Source organism: Meleagris gallopavo, chromosome Z (assembly GCF_000146605.3).
Source record: "Meleagris gallopavo isolate NT-WF06-2002-E0010 breed Aviagen turkey brand Nicholas breeding stock chromosome Z, Turkey_5.1, whole genome shotgun sequence".
NCBI lineage: Eukaryota > Metazoa > Chordata > Aves > Galliformes > Phasianidae > Meleagris > Meleagris gallopavo.
Genome location: NC_015041.2, coordinates 11,428,016 through 11,441,139, shown reverse-complemented (window position 1 = coordinate 11,441,139; position 13,124 = coordinate 11,428,016). Strand labels below are relative to the sequence as shown.

At 37.2% G+C, this 13,124-nt stretch overlaps 2 long non-coding RNA genes across 3 annotated transcripts in view; one reads left to right on the top strand and one right to left on the bottom strand.

Annotated features, from left to right (window-relative positions):
* Nucleotides 1–132: 132 nt before the first annotated feature.
* Nucleotides 133–13,124, top strand: part of LOC109363890 — a 21,657-nt gene continuing 8,665 nt past the window's right edge. Inside the window, exons 1-4 of one of the 2 annotated variants that reach the window (XR_004162165.1) lie at nt 133–215; nt 5,506–5,589; nt 7,762–7,837; nt 8,198–8,293. This is a non-coding gene — a long non-coding RNA (uncharacterized LOC109363890). Of the gene's footprint in view, nt 216–5,505; nt 5,590–7,761; nt 7,838–7,932; nt 8,171–8,197; nt 8,294–13,124 lie in introns of those variants that run through there. The other variant, XR_004162164.1, reaches the window with a different exon arrangement.
* Nucleotides 8,325–13,124, bottom strand: part of LOC104914849 — a 58,723-nt gene continuing 53,923 nt past the window's right edge. The window contains exon 3 of the long non-coding RNA XR_796154.3: nt 8,325–10,681. This is a non-coding gene — a long non-coding RNA (uncharacterized LOC104914849). The remainder of the gene's footprint in view (nt 10,682–13,124) is intronic.

The following is a 13,124-nucleotide window of genomic DNA, read 5'->3' as shown; positions in this document are numbered from 1 at the left end:
AAATAAAAAAAAATTGTAAAATCCCATCTCTTATGAGAAAAATGTGACAGTGCAAGCCATCTGGAAGGCTGCCATGAGTCAGCCATTTGGTGAAGACATTTGAAGCTGCACAAAGAATGTGTACAGTGTATCCTGGAGACAAGGTCCGCCAGAGGCAGAACCAATTCAAACAACACTGCAGAAATCCAGGACTGACTTGAAGCCTATAAGACAATGTAAGGATATAGAACAGTTCCATTTAGGAGAAAGACAAGACAGTTAAAGCATTCTGGCTATGCAAAATACATACAAAACTTTTCCAAGGAAGCACACTGGGGATAGAATTTTTTAGGGATAAAAAATACTTGACTTGTAGAACTACTGATGGCCTTTCACCCAAGAGATTTCACCCAAGAGATTTGAATCAGAGAATGATCACAGGTCAACAGCAGAGAAAGGCTGATTTTACACATAGATAGTACACATGCCTAAAGTATTACCCTAAGGTTCACAAAAGAGGAGTGAGTTACATTGCAGTTAGTATGGATTAATAGCACAAGCATAAGAAATAACTGTGAAATAGAAGATACAGCGTGTGCATTCATACCTGAGAATATTTAAAATATTCTCTTTATTTCTCTTGCAAATGCAAGGGAATGTTGTGACAAGAGGCATCACCTCACTCAGCTTTTTTTAGGTACATAAGACTAGTTTCTTCCAAGGCCAAACTCGTGATCAAAGGGAATGCTGCACTATAAAAAGAGAACAACTGAGAAGAATGGAAGAAGAAGTAAGCAGAAGTTAACACATTTCTGAGAGAGAGTGGCCAAGAGAGTTGTACAGGAGTTCCCTGTCTCCTCTAGCTTGGAGGCAGCAGAACAAGAGAGGGATACTTATGATAAAACTTGCAAACAAATAATAATGTTAATTCACAGATGTGTGAAATTTTGCTTGTTTGTGTTCTTCTGCTTGGTGGCAATCATGACGAAAAAAATAAAGTTCTGTTTAAATGAGTCGTTTTGGAGATGGGAATAGACAGACACATTGCTCTGCCTACTGACCAGGGACAGGTGAAACAGAGGGGCTTTGGGAATCTACTCAGAGATAGGGAAGCAGGAGTAATGTTTTCAGTGTCCTGAAGTTTAGGGAGGCACGCCAGATGAGCAAACAACTTGCTCAGTGGCATATGAGGACACTGCAAGTTTACTGCTTATGAAAAGAAGAGATACTAGAGCAAAACTTCTAGTTCAGACCTGCTCCCAGATTGTGTATTCAAGCCTTAAGGTATTATTTAGCTTAATTATATAAATTGTTTTGTAAAACAGAACATGAAAATGGTATACAAATGACTGACAGCACAGACTATGAATGACCGTGTTGTTCTGGTGTAGAGGAGTAAAGGAAAGTTTATTGTGGATAACATTTTCAAAAGAGCTATCTTTCAATTTCAGGTAAATAAGGAAGGATTGCATCTTATTTAGGTATTTTTTAAAAAAACAGTCTAAGGTTTATGGACTTGTTTCAGATCCCAGGAAAGTTAGTGGTATGATTTCTATCCTTATTCACATGCTTACATAAAGTCCCAAGTTGGCACTACTGAGCGCAGTGGCAGAATATTCAACAGTGTGCCAAAGATTACTTTCATACCATAAATATTAATTTTGCCTGGTAAATTGTTCTGAATTCAGAAGTGCTTTAACCCATCAGAGCTGCTAAATGCCCTCCCTCCCCTCCTTCCCTTCCCTTTTTTTTTCTGCTTTATATTAAAAAAATACAGTTGAGAGGAGTTTAGGGTAGATCTGAAATGTCAAGATTTTAATTCCTCCTCTTCATTCATGTTAGGTCGTGTTTGTATGAAGCTTTAAAGGTGAACTGCTTACTGCTTATTAGTGTTTTGAAAGCCTTTATCTACAGAACTTTTAAAAACAGAATTTTAAAGAGTAGAGAAGTTGACAAAAATAACTGTGTGGGCTGTCCCAAACCTCTCTCAAGAGGGGATGGTTATAGAAAAGGTCTAAGTCCATATCTGGTTGAATCATAAATTATATGCTTCATCCACCAGTTAGGCCAGGAGAGATGAAGAAAAATGTAACCTTTCAACCCCTTATTCTCCCAACAGCTAAAGTTCTCCAGAAAACACAAACAGTTATAAATATTAATAATTCCCTTAGAGACTAATTTGGTGCTAACAATCTTATTATAGAACTTACTTTTCTGCACTTGAAAGAGAGCATATGGCAATTTGAAATCAGGACTTGAAGGAACATATCTGTCAGTGTGCAAGACTTCTTGCAATAGACAGTCATATGCAGGCATAGAAAAGATGTGTTAATTTTGATTACAGGCAGTGATTCAAGAAATGAAGAAGCAAGTTGTTAATGACAATATCAAGAAATGTATCATCTTTCAATATCTGGGTTTCATACTCAGTTCATAAAACCAGTACAGTGGGAAGTAAGTACAAGAGGGAAATAATAGTTTTGATGTAGTATTGTTTTGAATCAACTAGAGCCACACAGTACAGAAAACTTTTACAGCCAAGTTGAAGCCTCAAGTTAGAATTAATATTGCTCTTAATGACTGTTCTCAGACAAACATAATAAAATCAAAGAGAAAATCCACACCAGGCAGATGAGGGCATGTGTTCTGGGATGACATCTCTGATGACCTGACCACAGTGCCAGTAGATGACAACTAGATGCAGGCATGCCCAGACAAATGGGGAAAGATTTTCCCTGTGCGGGTGGCATTAGAGCAAGGGCAGTGAACTGCTGACATTTTGGAAGACATTTCTCAGAATACTTGAACTGACAGCATGTAGGTTGCCTTTTTATGAACTACAGAACTTAGTAACAGGGAGGGACTTGGCTTAACACAAGGGCAGTAGAGTTTCTTTAAACAAAGCTAGCCATGTAACACATGCCAGATGGAAGACTATAAACACATATATACTTCATCTAGGCCATTTTATAGCTTAAAAATATATGCCACCCCCTAACATTGTGCGTGTTTCAATCAATCACATGCTGCATACACTTCTCCACACCATATTTTCTATCTGTACTTCTATGTTCCTTACTTGTCTCCATACAGTATTTTATTCACTGTCAGGTTTAAAGTGTTACACTAGTGAAGATGGCTATATTTTTGTTCTTAGTAATTCTTAGAATTATTTACTTATAATGAATATAGAAATTAACTTCTTCTAATATCTACTCTGTACTGCTTCATATATAAGTCAAAAGCATGTTATAACTAAGGTTCAGAAACTTGTTAACTAATGTTAACATACATTGAGATGCTCGCTTTCTGAATGAACTGATGCCTTCTTTAACACAGCAAAGCACAGTAGTAATTAAAGTGTCATATTTCTTGGTAGTATAGTCCTACATCTTGCAGAGAAGTTGACTATGTCACCTTACAATCAGTTTGATATTAACATAGAGTTTCTAAGCATTCTTAGAAAGAGTGGGACAAAATACCTAATAAGTGGTCAATCAACCCATATAGGGTGGAAAGTTGAAGGTATGCATTTGTTATTGTTTGGAAAAACTTAACTTTCCAGGGAAAATGTAGAGAACTCAAGCAATATTTATTTAGGAAGTAATGAATAATAACGTAATTCCACATTTTTAATTGCTTGGCTTTTTTATTTATTTTTTTAAATTGTTCAAATATAAAAATTTCATAAGATTTACTCCTAACATTATACAGGTGATGCTGAGATACACAAGTAATAGCAATACACAAACTCAAAAACTGATACTGGAAATAATTTGATTTTGGATATTTTGAAGCTGAGAATGATGATTCATATTCTTGTTGTTGACCTAAAATGATGATTATAAAATTAATTGAACTCAGTTTTTGGAAGAAACTATTCCATTATTTTATGTTTCTTTTGTTGTGAATGACAGTGGACAAAGCCCACTCTTTTTCTATCACTATGGAAAACCATTGCTGTTAAAGTACCAGGTATATAGATACCAGAAATTGTGGAATTGAGCCAGTGTACCTTAATTCTAATGATCCACAGGCATGTGGAAACCAGCTCTTAAAGCTTTGGAGAAAATATCCCAGAGCCATTCTTAACTGATTTGCCTGTAGATTAGAACTCTCTTCATAGTGCAATCCAGTCAAATTGGTCTAACTCAAAGTAACAGAGATGGAGACAAGCCACAGAGTGAATTCAGGAGCATTTATAATACAAATAATCTTCCTGAATTATCTTGAAAGGCTTTCTTTGGAGGGATTTATTATTCTTATCAGCCTGTTCTTATCTGGCAAGTTTCTCCCTTTAGCTGGCCACAGGTGGGGTCTTGCAACAGAACAATCTATTTGAGGGGATATGTGATTCATGGCATTTCAATGTCTATGAGAATCATAGAATCATAGAATGGCTTGAGTTGGAAGGGACCTCAAGGATCATCAAGTTCCAACCTCCCTGCCACAGGCAGAGTTGGCAGCCACTAGATCGAGTATTAAAAAAGAACCTGCAGGAATTTTCTTTTTAATGCTTTTGGTATTTAAGCAAACTCTTACAATATTCACCTTTAAGGAATTTAATACCTTTTAACAAATGTAAGTTATTCTCAATTTAAACATGCTTAAAATAAATTGGATGCTTCCAAAATGAAGTTAATTACATTTATCAGAATTGCAGATTAGAAAAGTAGAAAGGAAAGACCATGACATTAAAGGGCACAGTGCCAAATTTTGGCTCACCAATTTATTCAAAACTATTAGGAGAAAAACAATTAGCTTCAAATTAGCGTCACAACAGGCTAATAAACTTAACAGAATCATTACAGGTTAATATTGTCCTTTAATCAAATCTCTCCAGCAAAGTGATATACCAAGCTATTTTGTACACTTAACTTTATTCCTGACTCTTGAAAATAGCAATAAGAGAGAAAATATGTACCATGTAGAAACAACAACCATACCACGCCTGAGCAGAGTGCTCACTACATTGGACCAGCTGATACATACACACCTACATGTGGTGACAGCATTTAAAGCTGGCCCTGGACAAAAATCAGTAATCTAGGTTAATAAAATAAATAAATGAACTAAAAAAAAAAAAAAAGGACCAGCCAAAGTATTTTAGCTGCTGCAGTGATCAAAAGCTTAGAATTATCAAAGCATTAGAACAATATGAGAAGGCTTGTAAGCAGTAGTTTTCCCACAGATTTTAATACAAAAACTGGTTTCTCTTTCTCTTTCTGGTTCAATGTGCAAACAATTACAAATCTGTATAAAACATACTGGTTGTACTTTCTGATATGCAGGCTTATCTGCAGCAGCTTTCTGAGGCTATTCATGCAAAATACACTGACACACCCAACACCTACCCTGATGCAGAGAAAGAAATTTGTCCACTCCCATTCCCCAGCCTTTGAAAGGAACTCCCTCACTCACAGCACACTGCTGAGCCAGGCAGGAATCAGATACCTGTCATGGGATAATGACTTATGGCTGTTTAAATCTAATTCTCATAATCCACATTTCTATTTTCTTCTTTAGGGCCTACAATCCATTCTGGAGAAGCAAATAATGAAATAACCTAACTTGACAAACCCATGGCCTACTCCAGTTCACTGACCAAGGGTAATGTTTTTCCTAGCTCTTCCAAAAGGCAACAAATTCAAGTCCCCAGGACAGGATTAATTACTGTCTGTAAGCATACAGCAGCAATTGGTTTATCTAAAAATGTATTGGCAAGCTGGCCCCTCTGTTGCCTTTCTCTCTGCTTGCTGCTCCCAAGAGAAAGAATGCTTTAGATTTTCCTCTTCAGTTCAGACAAAATCCTCTGGAGCTCCAGGGTTGCATACCGCTGCCCTGAATATTGATGAAGTGTCTTAGAGTGAAAACGTATGACGAGGGAAATACAAACGTGTTGCAGCACTGCATATGCATACACACATAGTTCCTATTTGAATAGCCTCTATGTAGAAATGAGATAGATATAAAGGGAAAACACACTGGCAGTCTAGACTCATATGCATTTGTCTGGCTCCAAAATTTTTGTGAGTGTATTAGCATAGAGCTGAAAAAAGTTTTTCACCACAAAATTGCCTACAAAGAATTATAATTTTTTGTAAACAGCAAATCACTTCTCCTTAACTGACTTTTGCAGGGGCTAAATTCATGTCTTTTTTTCTTTATGGAGGGAGGAAAGGAAATAGAGCTTAGGGGATACACTCGTTTGTCACTGGCAATGAGACACAGACAGGATGCATCCCAGGAGTTCTGGATGCAGCATCCTTTCACATGGGCATTCTTGTCTGACTTACCAGATGCAAAATCTCAGTGAGGATGATCTGAATGTGTCTTAGGCTTGTGCCTTCGTCCATAAGATGGCATCTCATCACTGTACAGCAGAGAGTGCCACCAGAGGCACCCACTAGAGATGTGAGAGGTTGAGAGGTTGCTGCATGCCAGAGACAACATGGGACACTGAAAATTCATCTTATTCAACTCCAAAAGACGCCACGCCACAAAACACTCAACATAATAGAAGGAAATATTTGGCATATTTCCATCCTCTCCCTAGACCTCAACATTTGTATCAATCCACTAAAAACAAGAGAAGATACTACCAATATCATGAAATGGCTGAGAAGATGAGACACTGATAAACCTGTAGTATGGACCATATTTCATATGCTAGACAAAGTGGAAACAAATATAAACAAAAAACAAATTCAGTAATCCTTGCCATTCAAGCCTGGGTAAAACATAGCAAATAAGAAGAAATCTTATGAGCAAAGAAAACCTATCTAGACTTAGAAGGCATTGCATAAGCACCATTACAATGTAATCCAAACGCTGTCTCCACATACAACTCCAGTTTTCCTATACTTCTGCACGAGTTAATACCCCTTCTCTCTCTCTGCCTTTCCACTTGCTTGTCGTGCTATCAACATATACTTGTCAATGGGATATGAAAATTTACGCCTGTACAGAAGCAGTTTTAGCTGCTACTACTTGGAAAAGAGTTTTCTTTGTGCTTATTCATTGTTTTAGCATCTTACATTTGCCTGTGCTTTCATATTTTGCAGTAGTTTGCAAGCATCTTCAGAGTTTTGCAAAAAAAATTCATGGCCATACTACCTGTATACAAAAGATGAGACCTGAAGTTAAGAGAGGAACCCATTTACGTTTCCTTTATTTCATTTGATTCTATCAATATGCAGTAAAGTAGAAGCAAAAAACTGACTCATGGCTAACCTATATTTAATTTGTTCCTTGTTCTTGTTCTATACATTATTATACTTAGTTATTGTTGTTTACAAATGACAACTAAAACATGTTCCCAAGCACTTGCACTTTGCTTGCTATGCTGTCTATAGCTACAGTGTTGAGATATCTCTCCTCCTTATTGTGCATTGAAGTAGCTCTGGGAGTTTAGAATAGAAAAGCAAGCAGCATCCAATCAGTCTATCAAAACCAACGTTCCAGATTAAAGTAAACTTTTCATGCCTCAGGTATCACTTACAATTCTCTTCAAGAATGTACTGAAACTTCTGTCTGTTTGGATGTTTTTTTCATTCTGAAAATAACAATAAACAAATGAAACATCACCTGGGAAACAAATCAAGCTGCCAATGAGTTCTTATGTGCACATAGCTGATTCTGCCCTACTGACTGCATTAAAGCAGCTGCTAACACATATTTACTAACACAATGAATGTAATGCATAGTTTGAAAATCTTACATGAAGCTCAATCTGGTCAAAAAACCTTTCTTAACTTGAACATTTTCTTATCTTTTGCAAAGATTCCAAACCATCCTCTGCAAAAGTATTCATGCGTGAGCAACAGCACGGAAGAAAGAAAAAAGGCCCATTATTATGGTATATATAATTGCTTATTTCCTTTAAAATCTGAGTCACACTTTTCGTTATGTGAATCTCCTCCGATATGTTCCTGTCTCTTGATTATTTTGCAGGTAAACAGCAGAAGTGTAGAGAAAACACAGTTTTCCACTGGGAAAGAAACCAAAACACATCTTTGAAAAAATGTCTTTAGATGAACATAAAGACAAAAAATGGTGGTAGAGTGGTCTAAAAAAACAGCACATATGGAGAAAAGTATGAACATCATAGCAGGCTTGGATGTTCTCTGTAGATGTAGTTGTTTTACTGCTCATCCTATAGCTTTTGTTTGGATATTTTGCTGCATTATTCTTATGGTTTCTTTCTGCTTTCTATAAGTTTCTATATCACAGAATACTTAAGATGGAGAAGGAAGTGAATGTCAATCCAATTCTAGGAAATAACCAGGAGTTAGGTATCACCCACAGGTTGCAGGTAAGTAGATCTTCATTCTGGAACTTTCTGGAACTGCACTACCAATCACTTGAAGACTTTATTCTTTCCCTCACTGAACTGTGGAAGAACTGGGTTCTTCCAGTCTCTCCTTGCTCCCTTTTTTATCTAGAACTTTGAATTGAGCCAAAACTAGAATGAATATCACAATGGAAAGAGTATTTCAGTAAGAGCCAAAAATATGAAGCACACTGCTGGGTATTCCTACTGTGGAATCCTAGCAGATCGCTCAGCAACAAAACTCTTCAGCTAGGTCTCTAGGAAGAAAGAATGTGCAGAAGGGGAATAAAATGTTATCTAAGCAGACATCACTGAAAAGTCTTGCTGTAAAGCATGGGGGTGAGGAGTTAACAAATGCCTATTACAATTGCCTCCAATGTGTGAAAGAGGTGAAATTTATCAGCACTCCCAGACAGCCCTAGAGAGCTAACACATGAATACAGCTGGGAACATGGTGCTTTTTGTCCTCTGCCACCCCTAAGATTTTTTCAGAGCCATTTATTTTCATGTTTCTGTCCTTCATGAGATAGTCAAAGCATTAACAGCTGTGATGTTCCACTTACACTCCTGGTTGTAAAAGAAGCTTCTGCTCCGTTGTGCACCATTCTCAACCTGTTCAAGTTATCTGTAACAAATATTGTGGTATACAGCCGTGGTAGTTTCTAGATAAGGTTAAGGGAAAAAATTTGAAGCCTTCCCAGTACTCTTATGAATATTCAAGGTTTCATGGTTGATGAATATTATTTTCTGAATCTAACGTTTGGCCTTGGGCACCACAAGGGCAGGTAGATGCTAAATAATTTTGGATAGCACACAAATACTTTTATCAAATGCTGACTTGTCCAGCCTGCTTACGTGTACTTGCATAAGCTGAAATGTCCTAGGATAGGCTCTAGTACAAGAACTTGGACAAACAGAGCATTCCTCTGTCTCTAACAAACCAACAAATGGCAGCACTAGAGATTACTGAACTGCTCTGTTGATGCCAAATACAGCGTCAAAAGTTCATGCCCAATCTTGTACTTCATTTAATTCATTGATGAATGATTGGGCACAAGGGAAAGAAGAAATATGCTATCCTTTAACTGACAAAGAATAATGTAATATTTCAGCAATAATTAGCGCAGGGAACAAGATACCCACCCAGATATACTGGAACATAAACCATTCTTTCTCACTGGCATTGGGAATTCAGTTTTTTCTTTGTATAGACTCTTCTGAGAGACCAGTTTACGGGCATACTAACAACGTGTTGTATAGGTGCTGGGTTTGGGATCAGTGAGCCATTCAGCTGCAGAAGTACTCATTATAATTTTCTGCCTATTTTTGCCTATTTTTAACTCATTCACTCAGAAAAGTTTTGGATCAGATTAATCCTAACCCGTAATTTACTGTTTTTCAGCCAAAGGTAGGTAGGTAGACATATGCTTTACACTGCCAAATAGGAACACTTCTTATCTTAATGACTCTTATTGTCAAACATGAGTGGGTATGCTTAGAGCCTGCATACAACAGAGACCATGCCATCAGGTTCCAAATGTCAAATTTGCTTCATTTAGATTTGTCTGCTAACACTGGCAAAGTCAATACTATTAAATTAAACAGAAAACCAGGGGAGGTTCCCAGGCAATGGAACTTGATTACCCAATTACATTGTTCTCACACAGTTCTAGGTTGGACTAAAGATCAGCCTCAGATGATCCCCAGATACTGTTCAGTAGCTAATACAGAGTCAATTCCAATACGGACAGAGTCTGGATGCAGGTGACACATGCTGGAGTATAATATTATGGACAGAGACCATGCAGTTAATGTTGGGGTTGCACAAGTCCCACATTTATTTATTTAATTTATTCTCACAGATGAGAAAAACAATGTCCAATGAAATAACACTATGCTTTTCTTTATAAATTGTTTTGCTATTACTTATATAACAGACCTCACAAGGCCTAATTTGCCATGCTTATAGCTGGGAGGGATGCGCAGTGCACTTAAAGACAGTATAAGAATGCAAAACCATCCTGGCAAATTTGAGAAACATATTCTGAGAAAAGAAAACCAGAGGCAACCAACCTAGTCTAGAAATCTTGCCAAGGACAATCAACTGTGCCAGTCCAAGGTGAAGTCTAGGAAGCAATTTAGAAGAAAAAGATTTAGGCCTTACAAAAGATGACAATCAGATGTGATTCAACAGTGTCAACAGTGTGAAAAGGGCAAACAATGTCTCTATGAGCAGGAAGATGCACAAAGTATTTTTAGTCGGTTTTACTTCACCTCGAAGTTTTGCCTGTATTGGGGAAATTTAGGGATTTCCCTTCTTCATCCTCTTTCCTCCTCTTTTCAGACAATTGTGGAGCAAGTGAACAAAGCCTGGAGGAGAAATAAAAAATATGGCTAGAAAACAAAAATGTCTAGAGACATGACCTATGTGAAGAAGGTGACAATCAGCAGTACTCAGTTTAGAAATGAGAACAACTGAAGGACTAACAGTCTTCAGATACAGAAAAAACAGCAGGAGGGGAATAATCTATTTTCCACATTGACTTTAAAAAGGACAAAGAATTATGATCCTCCTGCATTGCCAAAGCAGGCTGTCCAAAGAGGCTGAGGATTTGTCCATATTAAGGGCAAGTTGGGCAGTAGCTAATGGGAGTGGCATGAAAGTCTTGAATTTTGGTTGGAAGTGGTGGTCTCTGAAGACTCTTTCCAGTCTTATTTTCTTTGATTTCCATATGTTTTCCATCACTGGTGTACAACTAAAATAACACTAGAATTAATATATGACTCTCTAGTACCACTCCCATTTCTCCACTTGGTGATTTCTTACCTTTTTACTGAGAGGGGCCTTTCAATTTGCTAAGTCTTTGAATACTTGATATTTGCTCTTCCCAACTCATTATAATGTGTGGTTCAGACCACAAAATCTCTAGCATATAGCATCCACACAGTTGCTTTTCAGTTTGATATTCAGCTTTCTCAGATAGTGCAGTCAGACCTACAAATACAGACTTATTTTTATGAATTCACGTTCCTGGCATTAACTTGGTTCTAATTCTTTAATCCATGTGTAATCAAAATTCATTTCTCTGCATGTGAATTTATTCTCTATATGGTCCTTAGAAATTTGCCTACAAAGTTACCAGAGGAAAGAAAAACCCGGTGAGTTGTTCTTCGTAGATCAGGTTTTAATTTTGGTTTCACATAAGAGACAGGAGGAACTGAGAATATCTGATAGATAGATGATAGACAGATAGCTAGCTAGAGAGGAAGAGAGAGAATTTGGCTTCTAAGACAAATTATGGTCTTTTTTCAAGAACCACTTTTTGCTATTACAGTGTCTTCCAAGTAAAATTTTTTTGAGTTGTGGAAAAGTAGAATGATTTATGGCATAGCACTCGAGAGTTACTGCTTGATCTCTCTTATATACACTGTGTGATTTGGGGCTAGATCACGTAAACTGTCATATCTGTAAAACAGGAATAATACAAAGTCTCCTTGTCAAGGGGGGGTTGCAGGGATAAATTTATTACCATGATGAAACACTCAGATACTACAGAGCTAAAAGCATTGCAAGTATAAAGACAGAATCTTTGCAATAGAAGTTGTATGAACTAAAGGGCAGAGCCCTCTGTTCATTTTCTGTAGAAGCAGCATTATTTTTCATCAACCAGCAACAAAGTTCAGTTTTTGCTAACTTGTAGTCCTACCTTTATTCTCTCTTGTTCCTAAACCAACAAGTTCCTGCATATTTCCTTGTACTTGTTTTCAGAAGCTCTTGAGATATTTTGGTGAAGAGGCAGGAAGCATTTTGCATAAAACAAAAATATTCTTTTATTAACAGAATTGCTAATTAAGCTAACAGTCTCAGCATTCAATAGGAAAGGACTTATCCTCAACAAAATTTGATCTCTGAAAACGGTATTACTTTTTAGTTACTGTGCCTAATTCTGAAATTACCCTGATGGAAAACGACAGACAAGGTAAATCGCAGAATGATTTTTAATCCTTATCTTCTTTATTAGTAGACTCAGAACAAGGAAGATAATTTGTGCCTGGACCCATAATCATGTTACCACTACTTTCTCTGATTAAGCAGTGAAAGCTAGAGACTCCTAGGAACTGCTGAAGCTTCTTGAAACTTCTCTGAAAGACTGTCACTTGTGACTTCCTTATACCTCTTTCAATATGTTCATGTAAATTGAGCAGGTATCAAACTATGCCACAGGCATTCTTCTCAAAGAAACTTGTCCACCTATTGCAGTAGAGAAGGCCAAATTGGCAACAGAAGTGTCCCTTCAAGCTGTTTCTACCAACTGCCAAATAGGACAACGGAAGTTTTTGACCCAGGACTTACAGGAATGACATGAAGAACTCCAAGGTCATTTGACACAAGTCGTTGCACAATCCTTACATGGTAGCTACTTCAATACCCTACATGTAATAGGAGATCCTAATGTAATCAGAGAACATCAGCACTCAAGACCTATGAACAGGCCTCACCACATCCTGATTTGTATCCAAATTCTAGAATTAACCTCTATTCATTGTTTTTTTGCTGTGGTTCCGTCTACGATTCTTGGAGGAAAAAAAACATTTTTCAACTGACCTGATATTTTGAAAGTCAAATCCCCAAATTACAAGAGATTGAGTAACATTTTGGCAGTTTTTGTCATTTTATTTCCTTTTTTCCTACATTTGTCCTTGGCTAAAGCAAATCTCCATGATCCTCATGCCTGCACAAACTACTGCTTGTTAAAGGATTCCTTACCTTCCTTTAAGTCTTTCTAAGCTTTGCTAAGCTTTGCAGTTTGCT